The following is a 24,675-nucleotide window of genomic DNA, read 5'->3' as shown; positions in this document are numbered from 1 at the left end:
AATGGATGAAGAAAAGAGGGCATTCATGTTTCTAGGGGCGTGGAGAGATGGATGAATGGAAATAAGATAGCAAGGGGCGTGGATGAAGAGCGTAGAGAGACGATTTTTTTTTTTTTTTTTTTTACAGCGGAGGATACAGTGCAAGGGCGCAAAAAAAAAAAAGTAATGAAAAAAAAGCCCGCTACTTACTGCTCCTGAATAGAGTAGCCAAAAAGAGAAATAGTGGAATGAGTGGAAACAATAGGAACGAAAGAAATGAAAGAAAAAAGAAAACAGTGAAGAAGAGGAAATAGGGGTAAAAGACAATATTGGAAACGAGAGGAATCTAGATGAAGAAAAGGAAGAAAATAAAGTGAATAGGGAGTTAGACAGACTGAAGAGAAAACAACAGGGATATAGATGGAAAAATAGGAGATAATTCATGTGGATAGATAAACAGATATATGGAGATACAAGTATAGAAAGATAAAGATAGGTAAAGTTGAGGGAGAAAGGTAAACTGTGATAAAAAAGAAAGTCACATTATTTACTACAGAAGACTGAGAGACATAGACAAACCGATACCAAAGGAAGAGAAAGCGAACAGACAGCAGGTGAGCGGACAGGTAAATTCCAGGTGTGTTCAGGTAGAGAGGTGGAGGTGTATGAGTGGGCTGTTTACAGTGAGTCCAGGTAATGAGTTTGTGGTGTATTGTGGCCAGGTGAGAGAGAGAGAGAGAGAGAGAGAGAGAGAGAGAGAGAGAGAGAGAGAGAGAGAGAGAGAGAGAGAGAGAGAGAGAGAGAGAGAGAGAGAGAGAGATAGAGAGAGAGAGAAGAAAGAAAAAGAGAAAAATAAAGAAAAAGGGAAGAGAAAGAAAGATATAAAAGCAAGTAAAACGAAGAGAGAAAAGGAAAGAAAGAAAAAAGAAAAGGAAGAAAAAGAAAGGAAAAAAAGAGAGAAAGAAAAGAAAGACAAATAAAGAAATAAAGAAAGCAAGTAAAACGAAGAGAGAAACGGAAAAAAGAAAGAAGAAAATGAAGAAAAAGAAAAAGAAAGTAAAAAGAAAGAAAGAAAAAAAGTGAAGACAGCTTATATATTGCACAGGTAAACAATTAAACAAATCCAGGTAAAGCAAAAAAAAAAGGCGAATAAACAAAATAATGAAAATGTAAACCGTGTGTGTGTGTGTGTGTGTGTGTGTGTGTGTGTGTGTGTGTGTGTGTGTGTGTGTGTGTGTGTGTGTGTGTGTGTGTGTGTGTGTGTGTGTGTGTGTGTGTGTGTGTGTGTGTGTGTGTGTGTGTGTGTGCGCCTCGCCCTTACCGAAGTTGGACAATTAGCGGCCAGTCTTCATTCCAGTGGGGACAAACTTTCGATCCCAAACCGTGTGTGGAGACGCTGGCAAAAGTACAGCATCGGATTGTATAAACTCGACCACCTTAATGATAAGAGAGAGAGAGAGAGAGAGAGAGAGAGAGAGAGAGAGAGAGAGAGAGAGAGAGAGAGAGAGAGAGAGAAAAGAGAGAGATAGAGGATAGGTAGATAGATCGACAGATGGATCGACAGATAGATAGAGAGATAGAGAGAGAGAGATGAGCACAGGGAATGAAGTGAAATTAAAACTGATCTTTCCTCATCTCTCTCTCTCTCTCTCTCTTCCTTGTTTTTATTTATTTATTTCCTCTTTTCCTCTCTCTTTTCCTCCTTTCCACCCACCCTATATCTCCTTTTCCTCCCTCATTTCCCCTCATCATATTCTTCCTCTTTCTATCTCTCCTCACTCTTACATTTTTTTTCTTTTTTAGTTCTTTTTTATCTCTTTTTTACCTTCTCTTTCAGTCTATGTCATTCCCTACCTCTCCTTCTCTCTCCTCTTTCCTTTATTTTCCTCTCTTCTCTCTTTGGACTCTTCTTTACCCTCTCCTTCGCCCTCTTCTTCAGTTCCTTCCTCCCCTTCCCTTTTTTTCAAGCCTCTCCTCTCTCCTTTTATCTTTGGCCTTTGCATTACCTCTCCTTCGCCCCTTCCCTTCATTCCCTTCTCTACTCCGCCTTTTCCAGTCTCTTCTTCCTTTCCTCTTCTTCTTTCATTCTTTCTTTCCTTCAGTCTTTGCCTAGCTCCCTCTCTTTCCTTTCTACTTTCCCTTCTCTCTCCTTCCTTTGACCTCAATTTTACCTCTTCCCTTTCCCCCTTCGTCCTGCCCTGCCTCTCCTTCCTTTCTCCCTCCTTTCTCCTCTTCTCCGCCTCTCCCTCGGCTCGCCCTCAATCCCTGCCTCTTCCCATTCACCTCGCCGTCTTCCCCTCCCTTCCCCGCCTTCTCCTCCCCTCCGCCTTTCCTCCCCAGCCGCTGAGGAGGAAACGAAAGGTGACACGTGGGATTGAAGTTGTTTTTCTCACCTCAAGCAAGAAGAGGATGAGGTGTGACGTGTGTGTGGGAGGGGGGCGGGAGGAAGGGTGTGTGTTTTGGGGTGGGGGGCGGAGGGGAGCGTTTGGCGGGTGTTGGGGAGGAAGGGAGCTGGTGTTTGTGAGGGGCGGGAGGGGGGCGAGGTTGTGTTTGTGTGTTTGTGTGTTTGTGTTGACCGCCTCCGAGTGTGTTTTTCTTGTCTTGGAATTGTCTTGGGTTGAAAATTTATTGTGACGTGTGAAGGCGTGAAGGTTGTGATGGTGGTTGTGTTGTTTTACCATTTTTGTTATTATTATTACTCCAAGTTAAGAGACGCCGATCTGAAAGGGTTGCCTAATTTATTTTTATCTATCTTTCCGTAGGCACCCATTCGTAATTTATCATTTTTATTTGTAGTATCAGGACACCTCTCCTCCCGAAATTGACCCCTCTTTCGGCCACCTCTTTGGATTCTTTTTAGGAGCAGCGAGTAGCGGGCTCTTTTTATTATTGTTTCCATTTTTTTGTGCCCTTGAGCTGTCTCCTTTGTTGTAAAAAAAAAAAAGTTAACCTCATTCAGGTTCTCTTGTTTTTACCTAGTTGTCATGGTGTGATTTTCTTTATTTTTGTTTTTCTCCCCAAACTCTAAATCCTTCCACTACATTATTTTCTTGGTAAATGCTTGTAATTCATCTGTACTTTTTGGAATTAATCAGTTCAGTATTTATTATTTCGAGTTAACATGTCCAGTATCTCTTCTTTTCATTAGGAGCAGCGAGTAGCGGGCTTTTTTTTATTATTGTTTCCTTTTTTTCTGCCCTTGAGCTGTCTGTCTCCTTTTCTCCCATTTTTCTTAACTTCCAAACCCGAGTAATTTCTAGGTAACATCACATCATTTATCTTCTTTGTAGGTGACCACGTTCAGTAACCCGTTCAATATGTTCTTTTCCTTTAGTAAGTAGTGTGTGATTTCCTCTCCTCTTGTTCCCTCCTCGGCCCCCAAACTCGAGGCTTCTGTTCCTGCCTCTGTCCGTCTGCCAGCCGCCTCCAGCCTTCATTAGATAATTGCCCATAAAAGAGAGATTCCATTTGGACCGATCCCAAATTATATGTGTCTACTCTGCCTTCTTCTCTTTCTCTTCTCTTTCGATCTCTTTCTGTTCCTCTCTTTCTCTCGTTTTTAGTCGTCTTTTTTTTGTTTTCATTGTTTGTGGTTTGTTTCCCACCATTTCCAGTTCATTTTATTTGTTTACTTTCTTCTCTTTCCCTTTTCTTGTTAGTTGTCTTTTTTCAGATTTTCTTCTTGTTTTTTTTTTTGGTTATTTTTTGTCCATCTGTCTGTTTGTTTTCGTCATTTTCTTTATCCTTCCATGTTTTTCCCTTTCTTTTCCCTCTTTCCCAGTTTTTCGTCTTTCTTTCCTGTCTTTCTATATTTTTCTCTCGTTTCTTACCTTTTCTTTCTACCTATCTGTCTCTTTTTCTTTATTTATTGAAGTGTCTGTCTATCTATCTGTCTATTTTTCTGTTCACCCGTCTGTTAATAGCTTTCTTGGTCATACATTCTCTCTCTCTCTCTCTCTCTCTCTCTCTCTCTCTGCTGTATTTTAATCTCTTTCTTCCTTTCTTCTGTCCTCTCCCTCCGCGTCCCTTCCTTCCTATTCACTCGACTTCCTCGTTCCCTCCTTCCTCTCTATCATCCTCAACTTCCTAATCCTCTCAGCACTATCGCCTCCTCCTCCTCCTCTTCCCCCTCCCCCTCCTCCTCTTTCATCCCATCCTCCCCCTCATCTTCTTTCTCCTCATTCACAGTGTCTCTTTTTATTTCTTCTTTTTTTTCTTCTTTTATGCTTTTCTCTTTCATCTTCATCTTCTTTTTCATCTTCTTATCAATTCTGCTTCTTCTTCTATGGGTTTTTTTTCGCTTTCTTCTTTTCTTCTTCTTCTTCCTTTGGTTCTTCTTTTTCTTCATATTTTTCGTCTACTACCTCGTGTATTTTTTTCTTTTTTTTTTTTACCTCTTTCTCCTCCTCCTCCTCTTTCTTCTTCTCCTCCTCCTCCTCTTCCTCCTCCTCCTCCTCCTCTTCCTCCTCTTTTATCAGTGTCAGTCTTTTCGATATCAATTACTTCATTCACTATTCTTCCCCTTCTCCTTATCCTCTGTCTCTTCCTCCTCTTCCTCCTCCTCCTCCTCCTCATTCTCCTTCTTTAGTATTTTCTCCCCTTTGCTACTATCTCTCTCTCTCTCTCTCTCTCTCTCTCTCTCTCTCTCTCTCTCTCTCTCTCTCTCTCTCTCTCTCTCTCTCTCTCTCTCTCTCTCTATCTCTCTACCTCTCTACCTATCTATCTATCTATCGTGACCTTTGACCTCTTTCATTTGACTTAACTCGCCGCCTGCTTTGTTAAGGTAACGACGGATTATCTTTGGATCTCTCGGTTATCCTTTTTTTTATATATACATATTTTATTTATTCATTTTTCGTCTCATTCTTCATCTATTTCTCTTTATCTTGTTCTCTTCCTCGTCGTTCTCCTTCTCTCTCTTTCTCTCTTATTTTTTTTTTTTTTTGCTCTACTCTTCGTCTTTCTACCATATCCCTCCATCTTTTCTTCCTTCTCCTCTTTTCCATCTGTTTCTTGTTATTTTGTTCTCTTCCTCGTCGTTCTCCTTCTCTCTTTCTCTCTTCGTCTTTTCATAGTCTCTACTCTTCGTCTTTCTCGTCACTTCTTTCTCATTTTCCTCCCTTTTCTCCTTTTTCCTCTTCCTCTCTTTTTTTTCTTACTTTTTTTCCTCCTCTTCCTCGTTGTTTTTTCATACTCTCTACTCTTCCTCCTCCTCCTCCTCTTTTTCCTTCTTCTACTCTTCCTTCTTCTTCTTCTTCTTTTTCTTCTTTCTTCTTCTCCATCTCTTCCCCCTCCTCCTTTTCGTCTACCTCTTCCTCGCACATTTATGAAAACACACACACACACACACACACACACACACACACACACAGATATACATTCCCCCACACATACATTCCCCCTCCCCTCACACACACACACACACACACACACACATATACATAAATTACCTAAACATCCAAGTCCCAGCAGTATTGAATTTCTTGACGGTATAAAGGACAAAAAAAGTGCGAAACTATTACCGCGTATGAAAAAGATTCCTTGCATAGAGAGAGAGCGAAGAAATACCGAGAGTAATTAATCACAGGTGCGTTTTTCAGGTGAGCTTCGAGAATTAGGGGAGGAGGGAAGGTGTTCTTTCTTCCACGCTCTTAAAAATGAAGAATATTATTACCAAGAACATAACAGCACTCTCCCTCCTCCTCCTCCTCCTTCTCCTCTTCTACGTCTTCCTCCTCCTCTTCTTCTTCCTCCTCTTCTTCTTCTTCCTCCTCCTCTTTGTCCTCGCCAATACTCCACTTCCTTCCTTAAATCCCCTTGCCATATTTTTCCCTTCTCTTCCTCCTCCTCCTCCTCCTCCTCCTCCTTCCATCTTGTTATTATTCTCTCTCTCTCTCTCTCTCTCTCTCTCTCTCTCTCTCTCTCTCTCTCTCTCTCTCTCTCTCTCTCTCTCTCTCTCTCTCTCTCTCTCTCTCTCTCTCTCTCTCTCTCTCTCTCTCTCTCTCTCTCTCTCTCTCTCTCTCTCGTTCTTCCCTCCTCCACCTCATTTCCTCTTGCTTCTGGTACCGTATGGCTTATATCTCCTCTTCCTCTTCCTCTTCAGTAAATCACTCATTCTTTTTTTTCTTTTGTTTTGTTTTTCTCCGTTCTTTTTTTTGTTTGTTCTTTTTCGCTTTTTTTATTGTTTCTCTTTTCTTGTTTTTTCTTCATTGTTATTGTTTTTTCTTTATTCATTCTTTTGGTATTTTGTTTCTCCTTTGTTTCTCTTGTTTTATGCCTTGCTTGTCTTTTCCTGTTTTTTCTTCTTATTTATTCTTTCATTATATTCTATTCCCTCTCTTCCTTTTTTTCTCTCATTCATTCTATTCGTTATCTTTTTTATATCTTTTCTTCCATTCATTCTTTTGTTATCTTTGTTTTTCTTTTGTCTCTCTTTCATTCTTTTCATTATTTTTCATTTATTTCCTTCACTTTCTTTTGTTATTTTTCCTCTTCTTTTTTCTCTCATTTATCCTGTTCTTTAAATTCTTCCTCTTCTCTTTCTCATTTCTACTGTTCTCTTCTCTTTTCTTCCCTTTCTCATCATACTCACTGCTTATAACATTTACTCATCATCTTTCCTCTATATCTTCATCATGTTCCTTCTCTCTTCATCGTTTCCTTTATACAGACGATGATGATGATGCCTTCGTCAATTAGTGGAGGAAACACAAGCACTGGGTAGAAAAAGAAAACGGGCTTGTGGTGGCCTTTTCTTTACGGGGGTGACTCATGCATATCAGACCTTTTTTGGAGGGGACTCATGCATATCAGACCTTTTTTACTGGGGGGACTCATGCATATCAGACCTTTTTTGGAGGGGACTCATGCATATCAGACCTTTTTTGGAGGGGACTCATGCATATCAGACCTTTTTTACTGGGGGGACTCATGCATATCAGACCTTTTTTGGAGGGGACTCATGCATATCAGACCTTTTTTGGAGGGGACTCATGCATATCAGACCTTTTTTTACTGGGGGGAATCATGCATATCAGACCTTTTTCCGGGGGAGGGGGGGGGGAGAACTCATGAATATCAGACATTTTTACGGAGGGGGAGGACTCATCCACTCTGACCTTTTCACGGGGGGACTTATGTATATCAGAGCTTTTTACGGGGGAGACTCATGCATATCAGAGCAGGGTTTGCGACCGCCACTTGACTCAGAGAAATATTAATGATCAGCGTCTTTGCATAATTTACTGACCTCGCCCTTCAGTAACTCTTTGTCCGCTTTTGAATTAAATGTTGCGCTTATTTTTCTAGTTTTTGTTGTGATGAGAAAGAATTATTGTAATGGTCAGTAAAACGATAAAAAGATAAATAAAGAGATGTATAGAGGATGATGAAGAGATAAGAAAATACGTAAACAGTAAAATAAACATACGGAAAAAATAAAAATGAGAAAAAATAATAAAAGATAATAATAATAATAATAATAGATAATAGATAATAATAGATAATAATAATAATAATAATAATAATAATAATAATAATAATAATAATAATAATAATAATAATAATAATAATAATAATAATAATAATAATAATAATAATAATAATAATAATAATAATAATAATAATAATAATAATAATAATAATAATAATAATAATAATAATAATAATAATAATAATAATAATAATAATAATAATAATAATAATAATAATAATAATAATAATAATAATAATAATAATATTAATAATATTAATAATAATAATAATGATAAGATTAATTAGAGAGAGAGAGAGAGAGAGAGAGAGAGAATAAGAAAAGAAAAGAAGAGAAAATAAAGGGAAAGCTGGTAAATATATGTGCGTGCTTGCTTACCTTTGTGTGTGTGTGTGTGTGTGTGTGTGTGTGTGTGTGTGTGTGTGTGTGTGTGTGTGTGTGTGTGTGATGAGGGGGGAGGGGGCAGAGTAATCCATAGTCATCCATACCCTTCACCCCGACAAGTCATCAGTCATCCGTCCAGTCAGTCATTTGGTTGAGTCTTTCTTGGAAGGAATGAGTCTTGGGAGAGTCATTGAGAGAGAGAGAGAGAGATTTTATTATCATTTTTTATAAGAGAAAGTACAGGAGCAAGAAAACCATATTAAAAACAAGTATATAAGAAAAGAAGAAGGATAGATATAGATGTGTATGTGGGAAAGAGAGAATTGTTAAGCCTAGGAGAAAATAGGAAGAAGGGAAAAGAAAAAAATAACAAATGAGAGAGAGAGAGAGAGAGAGAGAAACAATGAAAACAAAGAAACAGTGAACGTAAGTCTTTTAGTATTGGTAGTCAGGTGAATAGAACAGACAAAGAAAGAGGAGCATAAGAAAGAAGAGTTAATAATGAGTTAATAGATCTAATAAATAAGTAAGTGTGGAGTTAAATAGTTCATTAGAGTTCTTTACTAAATGTTAATGACACGCAGATTGGCTTTTGCATAGTGTTTCTTAAGGATATTGTTGTTATTACTATTATTATTATTATTATTATTATTATTATTATTATTATTATTATTATTATTATTATTATTATTATTATTATTATTATTATTATTATTATTATTATTATTATTATTATTATTATTATTATTATTATTATTATTATTATTATTATTATTATGGTTATTATTCTGCAGCCTCATCCCTTTAGTAATTGGCAGTTCTCTAATTAGTCTGAGGTATTATTTTCGTTTTTTTCCCCTCATTTATTTATTTATTCCGCGTATCACATTAATTTCCTTTTTTGTGTGTGTGTGCTTATCGCTGTCTTTGCTTATTTGTATTACTCTTATTCTATCAATTTTCTCCTATTTATCATCTGTTATTCACCTTTAAGTGTTCCTTTTAGTTATCTTTTTTGTCATTTTTATCATTTTTTTTCCCGTATTTTTTGTCTATCTTCTTCGTATGTTTTTTTGTATTTCTTTTCATTACCCTGTATATTTCTTTTTTTTTTATTTGCCTCTATTGTTTCGCTTATCTCTTATTTATCCTTTATTTAGCTTTTCTCTACATTCTATCTTTTTTTCCTTTTTCATGTTGTATTTATCATTTACTTACTGTGATCTTTTTTTCGTAAGACAGATTCATTATGCATTTCGTTTATATATTTGCAAGTGTTATATTATGTTATGTTATGTATGTGTTATGTTACGTTATGATTCTGGGTTTCTCATTCTCCCCAGTAACCTCCAAACCTCAACGATACCTCCCCAACCTCCTCCCCCGTTACCCCTGCCCACCCACCCCCCATCCCCTTGTAATAACCTCCTACCCTTTCCTCAACTCCTTCCTTTAAACATTATCTTCTCTCCCTTTTCCACGCCTTCCTTTTGCCTCTTCCACCTTCTAATCTCTCCCTTTCACTTTCCTCTCTCACCTTCTTATCTCCACTTTCCCTTTTCATGTAGCTTTATCTGTCTCTCTTATCTCCTCTTCGTCTTTCTCCTCTTAGCTCACCCTCCCATTACTTCTTCACTCTCCTCTCCCATCCCTCCCATCCGTCATTTCCTTCCCCTTTACGTTTTGCTCCTCTTCCCTCTCCCCCTTTTCTTTCTTTCCCTTATCTGTCCCACCTCCGTATCCCTTTCCCTTATACTTTCCCTTCCTCATCTGTCTAATTCTCCCCTCCCTCTTCTTCGTTTTCTTTCTTTATTTTTTTTTAATCAAGGGTATAGAAAGAAGAGGAAGTACAGGTGTTTTCCCTTCCCATCCCTCCCCCCTCACCTCTTCCATCCTCGCCTTTCCCCTTCCCTCTCCCTTCCCCTCACTTTCCCTCCCCTTCTGCAATTCATCACTCCCTCTATATTACCTCCACCTGCCACTCACCTTTCCCTACCTTTTCCTCCTCTCCCTCCGTTCTTTCCTCCACTTTCTCTCCTTCTCTCCTCTCCTCTCCTCTCCCTAATGCTGCGTCCCATGTATCTCCCCGTTTTTTCTCCTTCCTCTTTTCCCTATTCGCCTTTCCTCTCTCTTTCTCTACATCTGTGTACTTCTCTATATTGCTGTCTTTGTTCTTCCTCTCCTTTATCTGTCTTTCTCCTTTTCTTTCTTTTTTATGCCTTTCTTTATCTTCTCTCTTTTCCTTCTTCTGCTTCCTCCTCTTCATCCATCTTCTCTCATTCCTTTCTCTCAATCTTCCCTCCCCTTTACTTCTCTCTCTCCCTCTCTCTCCTTCTCTCCCTTCTTCTACATTTTCCTTCCTTTTCTTCTTTTTACTCCTTTCTCTACCTTCTCTCCTTCGTCTACTGTCTTCTCTCCTTCCTTTATTCCTTCTTTCCTCTCTTGTAACTCCTCTCGTTCTTCTCTCCTCTTCTCCCTCCTTCTCCTTCTCTTCCTCCTTCCTCCTTCCTTTATCTTTTGTCGACCTTTTCTCTTTCGTCTACTTTGTTCTCTCCTTCCTTTATTCCTTCTTTTCTCTCCTGTAATTCCTCTCGTTTTTCCCTCATCTTCTTCCTCCTTCTCTCCTTCTTTTCCTCCTTCCTCCTTCCTTTATAATTTCTCCTTTCTCTACTTTTTCTTTTCTTTTAATTGTCTTTATTCTGTTAGTTCACCCTTTGCTTCTCTTTGCAACTAACATTCCTTTCGTTCTTCCCTCCTTTTCTCCCTCCCTCTCTCTCCCTCCCTCTCTCTCTTTCTCTCTCTCTCTCCCTCCCCCCTCCCCCCCTCGCCATTGCCACACCCTGATTTATGTCCCCAAGTTTGTCTCTTTCTTGTGTATCTTTTCTTGAATTTATGACAATGAGGGAAGCATTTTCTCTCTCTCTCTCTCTCTCTCTCTCTCTCTCTCTCTCTCTCTCTCTCTCTCTCTCTCTCTCTCTCTCTCTCTCTCTCTCTCTCTCTCTCTCTCTCTCTCTCTCTCTCTCTCTCTCTCTCTCTCTCTCTCTCTCTTCTTTTCTCCCCTTTTCCCTTCCCTTTTCCTCCTTTCTCACTCCTTTTTCACTTCCTTTTCTCCTACCAGTTCTATTTTTTCACCCCTTTCCTCTTTCTCCTTTTCTTTATCTATCTCCATTTTCTTTCTTTTCCTTTTTCACACATTTCTTCTTCCGTTTCTTATTCCCACGTCTTTTTTTTTCATTTTCCTCCTTTTTCTCATTCTCTTTCGTTTCTTATTCCGTTTCCCTTTTCATCCCCATTACACTTTCTCTTTACTTTATTATCCTTGTTCACTATTTTTTCCTCCTCCTCTTCCTCCTCCTCCGCATGAAGCCAGGGTACGGTCAGTAGGTCTAATGAACGGACTATAATACCATTCGTCCCATTGTCCTTCCCGTCCCCTCTTTTCCGCCTCCTCCTCAAAGCCTCGCCGCTGTCCACAGTAATCCGCGTCTACCTTTTGATGACTTACCTGCGCCGTGCGTGTGACGCGTTTTTACTTTCGTTTTTTGCTTTATTTTTCGATTTTTTGTTTTGTTTTTTGTTTTTTTTAGTATTTCGTTTTTTGTTTCATTTTTTGTTTGTTTGTTTGTTTATTCGTGTTTGTTTATTTGTTTAGTTTTTGTTTGTTTTTGTTTGTTTATTCGTGTTTTTCTTTTTTGTTTTGTTATTGTTTCTGTTTGTGAATGAGATGTTTGTTTCTTGTTTGCAGTTTGATTTATTTTCTTTACGTTTTTGTTTGTAAAATTTTTTAAAAAGACGAAAAAGAAGGTAAATGGATCGACCGAGATAGATAGATAGGGAGATAAATAGATAGATACATAGATAGATAGATACTGAGATAGATACATAGATAAAGAGATAGAAAGATAGTGAGAATGATAGACTAAGAGAGAGAGAGAGAGAACGTGTTGATTACCCTCCAACGTGAAGATAACAATGGAGAAGACAAATCCCTTCCTCCTCTCATTCCCTCCCTCCCTCCCCCCCTTTCTTCCCTCCTTTCCTCCTCTTCCTCTCCACCGCCTCGATCATACAGCTGGAAGTGGACGCGGGGTTATGTTTTTTTTTCTTTTTTTCTCGTTTTTCTTCCTTTTATTTATGTTTATTGTTTGTTTTATTGTTTATTGCTTATTTTATTGTCTACGGTTTATTTATGTTTTCTTCTGTTATGTATGTTTGTGTGTTAGTGTGTGTGTCTCTCTCTCTCTCTCTCTCTCTCTCTCTCTCTCTCTCTCTCTCTCTCTCTCTCTCTCTCTCTCTCTCTCTCTCTCTCTCTCTCTCTCTCTCTCTCTCTCTCTCTCTCTCTCTCTCTCTCTCTCTCTCTCTGTGTTTGTCTGTCTGTCTGTATTTACTTATTTGTTATTTTTTCTCATTTCTCTTTTGTTTGGTTAATTAATTCCTATGTAACAAGTTCCCTCATATCAGCTCTTATTTTTTATTTGTGTATGTTCTTTTTCCTCTTCTTTCGTTTCTTTTATTTTTCATTCCTGCTTGATAATGGAGTGTTTTTTTCTCCATTCCATCCTCATTAACCCAACAAATTTTCTATCTATACTATCACCACCTCGAATGTTTACCAGCTTTTTATTCTTTTATCGTTAGCTTAAAGTCACTTCCCATGTGCTTAGCTTTAATATTGTTTATCCTCTTATCTGATTAAGCTATTAGGTAAGAGCATTTTGAGGTGTGACTCGCGAATTCTTGACCGAGAGAAAACGAGCGAGGGAAACGGACGCACAGACACGCAAATGCAATCTTCGCGTGACTGTAAAGAAAAAATGGGAAGAAAGAAAACGAGAGGAAGGTGGCGAAAATGAGGCAGGGGTGGAGGTCTGTGAAAGTGTGTGTCTGAGAGTTCGCATGCATCGTGAAGGAAGGACACAGATAAATCTAGTAAATAGGAATAGTCAAAATGAAGAAGGTAAAACATTGTAGAGGTGAAAAGGTGAGGATTTTGTTATTATTTGCATGAAAGATCAGAGAAATAGAGTAAATTATATAGAGCAAAGGAATAAAAGAAAATGCAAGAAGTAGAATAAAGCAGAAAGTTATAAAAAAAGTATGAAGGTTTGCCAAAAAAAAAGTAAATAAGAATAGGAAAAGAAAAAAAGAATATGCAAGAGGTGAAAAATGAGGCAGAACTGAAAAAAAATGTGAGTTTGCATAAAATAAGAAGAGAAAAAGAAAAAGAAGAAAGTGCATGAGGTAAAAGAAGACAAAAGTTAAAACGTGACTATGACTGCATGAAGTAAATAAGAAAAGGAAAATAAAAAAGATGAAAAAATGCAAGCGGTAAAAAAATAAAAAATAAGAAAAGGAAAATGAAAAGATAAAAAAATGCAAGAGGTAAAAGAAGACAAAAGTGAAAAGATGACTATGACTGCATGAAATAAATCAGAAAAGGAAAATAAAAAAGATGAAAAAATGCAAGCGGTAAAAAAAGACAAAGAAGTAAAGGCAAATAAAAAAAAAGATTAAAAGAATTCAAGAGGTAAAAGAAGACAAAAGTTAAAACGTGACTATGACTTGCATGAAATAAATAAGAAAAATAAAATAAAAAGATGAAAAAAATACGAGGTAAAAAAAGACAGTAAATAAGTAAAGGAAAATAAAATAAATAAAAGAATGCACGAGGTAAAAGAAGACAAAAGCGAAAACGTGACTATGACTTGCATGAAACAAATAAGAAAAAAAGAAAAAAGAGAAAAGAAAAAAATAAGTCCACGAAGTAAAATAAGCCAGAAATGAAAAAGCTGTGAGGGAGTGACTGTTGATTGTCGCATGGAGGGCCAAGGACGCAGAATGAGGCTCAGGGGAGAGAGGGAGCAGCGAGGCGTGGCTGTTGAAGAGAAAAGAGAAGACCAGGTAAAATGAGGGACAGGCAGGGAGGTGTGAAGGAAGATGACACTGAAAAAGAGACAAGGGAAGGGGCATTGAGGAGTGGGTGGGTGGGTGTGAATGGGTGTGAATGGGGTCTTTCTCTCTGTCTGTCTATCTGTGGGAGTGGGTGTGGGTGGGTGTGAATGGGGTCTTTCTCTCTGTCTGTCTGTCTGTGGGTGTGTGGGTGGGTGTGGGTGGGTGTGAATGGGGTCTTTCTCTCTGTCTGTCTGTCTGTGGGTGTGGGTGTGGGTGTGGGTGGGTGTGAATGGGGTCTTTCTCTCTGTCTGTCTGTCTGTGGATGTGTGGGTGGGTGTGAATGGGGTCTTTCTCTCTGTCTGTCTGTCTGTGGGAGTGGGTGTGGGTGTGGGTGGGTGTGAATGGGGTCTTTCTCTCTGTCTGTCTATCTGTGGGAGTGGGTGTGGGTGTGGGTGTGGGTGTGGGTGTGGGTAGGTGACTGGGGTCTTTCTCTCTGTCTGTCTGTCTGTGGGTGTGTGGGTGGGTGTGGGTGGGTGTGAATGGGGGCTTTCTCTCTGTCTGTCTATCTGTGGGAGTGGGTGTGGGTGTGGGTGGGTGTGAATGGGGTCTTTCTCTCTGTCTGTCTATCTGTGGGAGTGGGTGTTGGTGTGGGTGGGTGTGAATGGGGGCTTTCTCTCTGTCTGTCTATCTGTGGGTGTGGGTGTGGGTGGGTGTGGGTGTGAATGGGGTCTTTCTCTCTGTCTGTCTGTCTGTGGGTGTGTGGGTGGGTGTGAATGGGGTCTTTCTCTCTGTCTGTCTGTCTGTGGGTGTGTGGGTGTGTGTGTGTGGGGTCTTTCTCTCTGTCTGTCTGTCTGTGGGTGTGTGTGTGGGTGTGTGTGGGTGTGAATGGGGTCTTTCTCTCTGTATGTCTGTCTGTGGGTGTGTGGGCAGGTGTGGGTGGGTGTGAATGGGGTCTTTCTCTCTGTCTGTCTATCTGTGGGAGTGGGTGTGGGTGTGGGTGGGTGTGAATGGGGTCTTTCTCTCTGTCTGTCTGTCTGTGGGTGTGTGGGTGGGTGTGGGTGGGTGTGAATGGGGTCTTTCTCTCTGTCTGTCTGTCTGTGGGTGTGGGTGTGGGTGTGAATGGGGTCTTTCTCTCTGTCTGTCTATCTGTGGGAGTGGGTGTGGGTGTGGGTGGGTGTGAATGGGGTCTTTCTCTCTGTCTGTCTGTGGGTGTGTGGGTGTGTGGGTGTGGGTGGGTGGGAACGGGGTCTTTCTCTCTGTCTGTCTGTCTGTGGGTGTGTGGGTGTGGGTGGGTGTGGGTGGGTGTGAATGAGGTCTTTTCTCTCTGTCTGTCTGTGGGTGGGTGTGGGTGGGTGTGAATGGGGGCTTTCTCTCTGTCTGTCTGTCTGTGGGTGTGTGGGTGAGTGTGGGTGGGTGTGAATGGGGTCTTTCTCTCTGTCTGTCTGTCTGTGGGTGTGGGTGTGGGTGGGTGTGAATGGGGGCTTTCTCTCTGTCTGTCTGTCTGTGGGAGTGTGTGTGTGTGTGGGTAGGTGAATGGGGTCTTTCTCTCTGTCTGTCTGTCTGTGGGTGTGTGGGTGTGTGGGTGTGGGTCTGTCTGTGGGTGTGGGTGTGGGTGGGTGTGGGTGTGAGTGTGGGTGTGGGTGGGTGTGGGTGTGGGTGTGGGTGTGGGTGGGTGCTACTGCTTGTGAATCATGAGTTTAGCACGTGATCAGACCATGAGTAAACTACATACACATTCATTCACTCTCTCGCGCACTCACTCACTCATGCACTCGCTCACTCATGTACTCACTCACTCATGCACTCACTCACTCATGCACTCACTCACTCAGTCAGTCAATCATCTACACGTACTCAGACCCAACAATGACTCTGCAACCCTTCTCCTTCTCTCTTTTCCCCTTCTCTCTCTCTCTCTCTCTCTCTCTCTCTCTCTCTCTCTCTCTCTCTCTCTCTCTCTCTCTCTCTCTCTCTCTCTCTCTCTCTCTCTCTCTCTCTCTCTCTCTCTCTCTCTCTCTCTCTCTCTCTCTCTCTCTCTCTCTCTCTCTCTCTCTCTCTTGGCTACTCTTTACTTCTATCTTTTATTGGAGCGGCGAGTAGCGGGCTTTTTCTGTACTCTTTTTGTTGCCCTTGAGCCGTGTCCTCTGATGTAAAAAAAAAAAAAAACTGTCTTTCCACCCCTTCCTTTCCCCTTTCCATTCCCCCCTTCCATTCACCCCTTCCATTCACCCCTTCCCCTTGTACACTTCTAACTTTCCCAAATCTTCCTCCTCCAACCTTCCCTAACAAATACCTTCACCCCTCTCCCCCTGCCGATCCCTCCCTTCCCCCCCTTTCCTTGCACCCTTCTTATATCTTCCCCAAATCTTTCCCTTCAACCCTTCCCTTACCAATACCCTCCCCCCTCCCTCACTCCCCCCTCACACCTGTCCCCAACGCCAGGTGTCCCACGGACCGCTAGATTGCGCGTCTCCTATTACCTGTATCAAGTTGCTCATTACGGCCAGGTGATCCCCGTGTGTATCTGAAAGAGAGAGAGAGAGAGAGAGAGAGAGAGAGGTAAAAAGTAAAGTTAGATAGAGAAGAGAGAAGAAATAAAACGACAAGAAGCAAATAAAATGAGAAACTATGACGGAAGGAAGGAAGGAAGAGATTAAACAAGAAAGATAATGAGAGGAAAGGAGGAACTAATGAAGGGAACGATGGAGAGAGGAAGAGAGGGAAGGGAAAGAGGACGAAGGAGGAAACAGCAGAAAATAATAGAAAAGGAGGAGGAAGGGAAGGGAAATAAGATGCAAGAGGAACAATATAGGAGATGAGAGAAAGTTATAAGAGGCGAAGTAGGAAAAAGAGGAAGAAGAGAAGAAGAAAAAGAAGAAGAAGAAGAAGAAGAAGAAGAAGAAGAAGAAACGAACAAGATGAAGAAGGAGGAGGAGGAAAATCAAGAGAAAGAGGCGGAAAAGGAAACAGAGGAGGAGGAGGAGGAGGAGGAGGAGGGAAAAGAAGGAGAGGAAACAAAGGAGGAGGAGGAGGAGGAAGAAGAGGAGGAGGAAGAAGAGGAAAAATTATATTAATCAACAACTCCTTCTTACATTGACTCAAGAGAGAGAGAGAGAGAGAGAGAGAGAGGTGGCGCACATTAACCCTCCTGTAATTGAATTAATGAGATAAAAGTCTGGGCAGGAGAGAGAGCAACATGTTGTCAGGACTGATCAAGAGAGAGAGAGAGGGAGGCACCCCACTCTCTCTCTCTCTCTCTCTCTCTCTCTCTCTCTCTCTCTCTCTCTCTCTCTCTCTCTTCGCTATTGGTAAGTCTTCCTGTGTTTCCCATTCTTCTGTTCACTGGCTGGCTTCCTTTCTCTCTTCTCTCTCTCTCTCTCTCTCTCTCTCTCTCTCTCTCTCTCTCTCTCTCTCTCTCTCTCTCTCTCTCTCTCTCTCTCTCTCTCTCTCTCTCTCTCTCTCTCTCTCTCTCTCTCTCTCTCTCTCTCTCTCTCTCTCTCTCTCTCTCTCTCTCTCTCTCTCTCTCTCTCTCTCTCTCTCTCTCTCTCTTCTTTTCTGTTCTTTCTCTTCCTCTTCCTCTCTTCCTCCTTTTTATCTCCCTCCTCTCTCTCATTCTATTCAACATTTCCTCTCCATTATCGCCTTTCCTTATTCCCTCTTTTTCGTCTTTTGTTATTTTTGTTTTGTCTTGTTATTCATTTCCTTATTATTTGTTTTTGTTTGTTGTGATGATTCGGTGTCTTTTTCTCTCCCTTGTCTCTTTTTATCCTCTTTCCTTCTCTCTCTCTCCCTCTCTCTCTCCCACATTTCGTAGCTCAATCCTTCCCCTCCTCCTCGTCCTCCCTCTCTCTCTTCCTTCTACCCTTTCCTCCCTTCCTCTCCTCCCTCTTTACTTTGCTCCCTCTATCACTCTTCCTTCTTTTCTCTCCTCCCTTCCTCCCTCTTTCTTTCCTTTATTCCGTCTCCCACTTCTCCTTCTCTTCTCCCCTCCTTCCTTCACACGCACTCCTTCCTTTCCTTCCTATCCCTCCTTTCTTCCCTTTCACTCTTCTTTTCTGCCATTCCCACTCCTTCCTCTACACCTGTTCCTTCCTTCCCTTTCTCTCCTTTCCTCCCTTTCTCTCTCCCTCTTCTTTTCTGCCGTGCCCACTCCTTCCTTCTCTCCCTCCTTCCCTCCCTCTCTCCCTCCCTCCCTCCTTCCCGTCATCTTAGGCGAGAGGAAATAACAACAGTTTCTCCCAAATCGATCACTTGTCCGCCGAAATTACCTGAAGATGAGCTCGACGTCTGATTGGCTGGCTGACTAGTAGTGTGGGATGGGGGGGGAGGGGGGGGTTGTGGTGGTGGTGGGACTGTTAATGTAGAAATGTGGACGGAAAATTAAAAGCTTGGAAACAGAATGCAGGGTGAATATGGGAAAGGGATGAGAAAGGTATTAGGAAGGAAGGGATGGAGGAGGAAGGAATAGAAAAAAAGGTATTAGAAAATGTTATGTAAGGAAGAAAAAGAATGGCAATAGAAAGAAATGAGAGGTGGAGGTTATACTGATCAATATTTCGCCAAGATAACTTTGCTTCCTAACGACTCTGAGACTTAGTGGAATAGTTTAGAGATCTATGAATTTGTGATGAGACTCTGTGGAGAATTATAGGGATAATTTTTCATACATAACATTTTAACATTTTATAAAAGAACATATGCTTTTATCAGATTATTTAGTTTTAGATTTTTTTATGAAGTCAGGTAAAAACAGAGGATGTAAATAAGAGAAAAGGAAGGAAGGAAAGCGGAAATGAGAGAAAAAATGGTAGAAAAGAAAGGTTGTGTGAAAAAGAAGATAAGGGAGAGAAAAGGAGAAAAGAAGGGTGTGTGAAAAAGGAGATACTGAAAGAGAAAAGAAAGAAAAAAAAGAACATGTGGAAGGAGAAAAAAATGGAGAGAAAAGAAAGGGAATGTGTGAAAAGAGGAGAGAGGGAGGAGAAAAAAGGTATGAAAAGAGAGAAAGAATGGAGAGAAAAAGGAGAAAAGGAAGAAAGGAAGGAAAACGAAGATGCTACGAGGAAGAAAAAAATAGAAAAAAATGGTGTGTGAAAGTAAAAGGAAGAAAATGCCGAGAAATTTAAGAAAAGAAATGAATAAAACAAATCATATAACGTCGACTCTTTAATATCAGAAAACATGAAATGACTCAAGGGTATCATGACGTTCTAGCAAATGTAATCAGGGCAGACGGTTTCTTTCATGCCCGACAAAAGAACAGAAAAATCGTCGTGCATATCGAAGAGGTTGACATTTAGAAGAAGCAGGTGAGACGATGCAAAGTTAAAAGGCGCTTCTGCTCATCCGGTGCGTTTTTGAAGAGGCGAAGTTTTACGGAACAACGGAATGGTCTGCAAATGTCACAGAAATACAAAACTCATCTTCTCATTGTACCCTGGATGAGAGGAAGATGCGTGATGGTTTTGATCATCTAGTACGCGATCTCCTCTACTCTGCTATATTCTCTCCTCTCTTTTCTCTGCTTCCTTCTCCTCTCCTCTCTTCTCTTTTCTTCTTCTCCTGGTTCGATATCTTAGTACTCGATCTCTTCTACTCTACTCTTCTCTACTTTTTTCTCCTCTCGTCTGCTTTCCTCTCCTCTTATCTCTTCTCTCCTCTCCTCTCTTCTCTTCTTCTTTCCTCTTCTACTCTCTTTTACTCTCTTTCTCTGATCCCCTCTCCTCTTCTCTTATTTTTTCTCCTATCTTTTGTTCTCTTTTCCTTTCTTTTTCTGTCTTTTCCTCTCTTTTCTCTTTCTCTTTTTTTTGTTTTCTCCTCTCTTTTCTCTCTCTTTTCCTCTCTTTTTCTCTCTTTTCCTTTTTTTTCCTCTTATATAATCTCCTCTACTCTACTTTGCTTACCTTTCCTCTCTTTTTCCCCTTCTTTCCTCTCCTCTTCTCTCCACTTCTCTTTTCCTCATCTTCTCCTCTCCTCGCCTCTCCTTACCAAAATTTACGGTAGGGCTGAAAATATTTGTGACTGCAGCCTCTTGAGTCGACGTTTGTGTTGCATCATGAACGAAACACAAAGAAACACTGTAACAATTCCTAAAGGTTTGTAATGCTATTAGTAATTCCTCTTTTGACACGAAGCGGAAATAACTGAATAAAAGGAGTCTGAGCCTATATTGAAAGAGAGAGAGAGAGAAAGGTAAATTTATCTCGTTTCAACATTGTCCAATTATTTTAAGTTACCTAATTACGGAGAAAATACAAAAACTCTCTCTCTCTCTCTCTCTCTCTCTCTCTCTCTCTCTCTCTCTCTCTCTCTCTCTCTCCCTTTCCCTTTTCTTTCCCTTTTTCTCTCCATTCTCTCCCTCAGCGTCGTCTTCTCTCCTTTCTCTTTCTCCTTTCTCCTTCTTTTCTATCTTTCCCTCTAGCGTTTTTCATTCTCTCTCTCTCCGTTTCTCTCTCTCTCTCTCTCTCTCTCTCTCTCTCTCTCTCTCTCTCTCTCTCTCTCTCTCTCTCTCTCTCTCCTGCCATGAATTTACTAGTTAATGAATTCCTCCCCTTTTGTGCCTCCCCTCGGCGCGAAGACCCGAATCAGGCTCACTAAGAGGATAGCATTGGCAGGTAATTGTACAACTGATAAGCTTCCCACCCGCACGGAACGAGGGAGCACGGCGGGAGGGAAGGGGAGACTGAGGGAGATAAGTGAGGGAGTGGAAAAAAGGAGTAAAAAGAGAAGAAAAAAAACAGAGAAAAGGAGGAAAGGTAAAGAAAGAGAGAGAGTGCGAGAGATAAGAAATGATGTGAAAAAAGGAAGGAAAAATGGGAAGAAAAGAAGAAAAGGCGAGGAGGAAAGGAAAACGATGAGGGAGAATGAAAGGGAGTTAGAAAAGTGAGAAAAAAAGAGGAGGAAAGAGAGAAAATGGGACGATTAGGGAGGAAGGGAAGAAAAGAGAGCAATAGGGATAAAAGGCGAAAATAAGGAAATGAAATAGGAGAATAGATAAAAATTAAATGAAATAGGAAAATGAAATAGGAAAATGAAAATGAAATAGGAAAATGAAAATGAAATAGGAAAAACAGGAAAATGAAAAATAGGAAAATAGGAAAATAGGAAAATGAAAAATAGGAAAATGAAATAGGAGAAAAGATAAAAAAAGATAAACGGAAAAAGAAGAATGGAAAGGCAGTTAAGTGAAAGTGATATTTTTTATGAGATATTATTCAGTAGTTTTATCTTTGTTGCATGAATCTCTATCTCTATCTCTCTTTACCTTCATGTCTACCTAACTCACTCTCTCTTTGTGTGTGTGTGTGTGTGTGTGTGTGTGTGTGTGTGTGTGTGTGTGTGTGTGTGTGTGTGTGTGTGTGTGTGTGCGTGTGTGTGCGCAAGTGAATTACTGCCTTTCTCTTCCTACCATTAATCTGTCTGTACCTCATTCCTCCTCCTCCTCCTCCTCCTCCTCCTCCTCCTCTGTCCATCATTCTTTTTTCCTCCCTGTCTCTCTCTCTGTCTCTTTTCCCTTCCTTTACTCCCTCTCTCTTGCCTCATCTTCCCCTCTCTAATGTAATCCACGTCTCATCCGTCTATGTCTCCTCCCCTGTCGTCGCCTCTCTCTCTCTCTCTCTCTCTCTCTCTCTCTCTCTCTCTCTCTCTCTCTCTCTCTCTCTCTCTCTCTCTCTCTCTCTCTCTCGCTCCTCCTTTCTTCCCTTTCCTTTCCTGAAGCTCTATCGCTGCTTAAATGAGAGAGAGAGATGATTAGGGATCGGATGCGGGCCGGTTAATGTGCTTTGTGGACTGTAGGGGACATTAGAGAGAGAGAGAGAGAGAGAGAGAGAGATTTTCTCTCTCTCTCTCTCTCTCTCTCTCTCTCTCTCTCTCTCTCTCTCTCAGGAGAGAGAGAGAGAGAGAGAGAGATGCTTCCTTTCCCATTTCCTCTCTCCTTTCCAACTTTCATCCGGAGATATATTTTTTTTTCTTCTCAAACCATCACGCTTTTTTTATTTCAACGTTTTTCTTCCGTTTCTTAGCTCACTCTTGCTTGCTAATCCTCTTCTTGACAGTCTGATTTTTCGTTTTTCATTCGTCTATTTATATATTGAAAGAAAAGAATCATAAATAACAGTAGAAGTTAATCAACTCTTAGGAATAGAAAAAAAAGGTAAGGTAGAGTTCATGAGTTTTGGTATATATATATTTTTTTCTTTTTTACCTTTGAACTGCCTCCTCCTTCAACATATAGCTCGTTTTTTTATATATGTGTTTGTTGATATGTTTGTCTGTATATATGTATCTGTATGTATGTATGTGTGTGTGTGTGTGTGTGTGTGTGTGTGTGTGTGTGTGTGTGTGTGTGTGTAAGTGAAATATCCGTCTATTTAAAGGTTAATATTCCGATCATAAGAAAAAATTACCAATATTCTCATGATTACTTATTGATCAACTCTGAATATTCGTCCTTCCTCTATCCCTCCTCCTCCTCCTCCTCCTCCTCCTCCTCCTCCTCCTCCTTCTCCTCTTCGTTGTCCTTTTTGCCTCCTCACACCCTCTTCCTTTCATCCATTTATCCTCTTTCTTCCCTCATCTGTTTTCTTCCTTCTTCCTGCCTTCTACTTCCTCCTCCTCCTCCTCCTCCTCCTTCCTCTTCCTGTCTTTCCTCCTCCCGTCACACAAAGTTTCCTCCTGAATCTTTTGTCGCCCTGCCTTTGTCCTCCTTTACTTTCCTCCTCTGCTTTCTTTTATCTTCTTCCTCTCTCTTTTTCTTCTCTTTCCTTCTATCTCATCTTGTATTTTTCTATTTATTTTCCATGTGCATCTCCCTCATCCTCTATCCCTGACTTATCTCTTCTTTTATTTCCTATATCTCTCTCTCTTCCCTTCTACTTCAATTTATATCCTTCTGTCTCCTCCCTCTTCCTTCTACATCTTTCTCATCCTATATCTTTTACTCCTTTCCCCTTCTTTCTTCATCTTCCTCCTAACTGAGTTTCTTCTAGCACCTCCTCATTTTCGCATCCTTCCCTCTTCTCCCTTCTATCTTCATCTTATCCTCTTACTTCATCTCTCGTTCTCCCAGCATCCCCCTCCTCCTCCCTTCCTCCTCTCCTCCCCTTTCCTCCCAGTAGCACTCCCCCTTTCCCTAACAGTGGTACATTACCTTCCCAACCCCTCCCTGCTGCAGTCTCCCCTTCCCAAAAGCAGTGTTGCCATATCTCCTAGTAGTGGTTTCCCTTCCCCAATGTACTGATCCCCCCTTTCCCCTTTCCCTTCCCTTTCCGGTTCATACAGTTTGAGGAAAAGTTCTCCCGTCCTCCTTCCTTCCCCTTCCTCTCCCTTTTCCCTTTCTTACTCTCCCTCTTCCTCCCTTCCCCTTCCCTTCCCCTCTATTCCTCCCCCTTCCTTCCCCCCTCTCGGTTCATGCAGTTAGTCGCCAGGTTCCCATCTCCCTTTCTTACTCTTCCTCTTCCCTTTTCCTCCCCTTCCCTTCCCCTCTATTCCTCCCCCTTCCTTCCCCCCTCTCGGTTCATGCAGTTAGTCGCCAGGTTCCCATCTCCCTTTCTTACTCTTCCTCTTCCCTTTTCCTCCCCTTCCCTTCCCCTCTATTCCTCCCCCTTCCTTCCCCCCTCTCGGTTCATGCAGTTAGTCGCCAGGTTCCCATCTCCCTTTCTTACTCTTCCTCTTCCCTTTTCCTCCCCTTCCCTTCCCCTCTATTCCTCCCCCTTCCTTCCCCCCTCTCGGTTCATGCAGTTCGCCAGGTTCTCCTCATGTGCCGCCGCTGCCGCCGCCGCCGCGCTGAGCGATGGCCGCCGTACGGGACATTAGCTTCTCATAATGTGCCTCATCCCCTTAATGGCTCCTTCCAAGTGATCGCGAGGGACTGCGGCAGCCACGCGACCTCTGCCTGCTGCCCTGTCTACCTGCCTGCTTGCCTGCTCGATTGTCTTCCTGTCTACCTGCTTGTCTGATCGCCTTCCTGTCTGTATACTTCCTTGCCTTCCTATCTACCGCCCCGTTTTTATGCCGTCCTTTTTGTCGACCTGTCTTCTATCTGTCTACCTGTCTACTTGTTTTTCTTCCCTTTATCTGACTGCATTGCTGCCTACCTGCTCTGTACCTCTACCTGTCTACCTCCTTGCTTGTTTGTCTCTCTGTCTGTCTGTCTACCAGCTCTCCTGTCTAGCTGTTTGTACTTGTCTGATACTCTGTCTGTCTTTATTTGCCTCCCTGTCTAACTCCTCAGCTGTTTGCTTTCATGCTTGCCTGTCTTTTATTCCGTTTTTTTTATATAGTTTTACCTCTCTCTCTCTCTCTCTCTCTCTCTCTCTCTCTCTCTCTCTCTCTCTCTCTCTCTCTCTCTCTCTCTCGTCCTTTGTGCGTCCTTCAATTGGTTCCTTTGCTCGCTCTCTCCGTCTCTCTCTCGCTCTTTCTCTCCGTTCGTTCCTCCTTTCTCCCGTCTTTTGTTTCCCTCGTTTCATCTGTTCCTCCGTTCGTCCCTTCTTTCTGCCGTTCTTTGTCTCTCCTTTCTTTTTATCCCTTTCTCCTTATCTCTCTTGTTTTGTTTTGTCCTTTCCTATAATCCTTCCTTCCTTTCTCCTTCCTTCCTTCTTTATTTATTTACTTTCTTCTTTTCTTCCTTTCTTTCTTCATTCTTTCCTTACTTATTTGCTTACTTATTTTTTGTCCCTTCCTTTAATCCCTCTTTCCTTTCTCCTTCCTTCCTTTTTTCTTTGTTGTCTTTCTTCTTTCCTTCCTTTCTTTTTTCATTTTTTCCTTACTTATCTACTTATTTTCATACTTACTTATTGTCCCTTCCTTTAATCCCTCCTTCCTTTTTCCTTTCTTCCTTTTTTCTTCACTGTCTTTCTTCCTTCCTTCCTTTCTTTCTTCATTCTTTCCTTACTTATTTGCTTACTTCTTGTCCCTTCCTTTAATCCCTCCTT

This window comes from Eriocheir sinensis, chromosome 44, assembly GCF_024679095.1.
Source record: "Eriocheir sinensis breed Jianghai 21 chromosome 44, ASM2467909v1, whole genome shotgun sequence".
NCBI lineage: Eukaryota > Metazoa > Arthropoda > Malacostraca > Decapoda > Varunidae > Eriocheir > Eriocheir sinensis.
Note: the sequence above shows the minus strand (reverse complement) of the source record.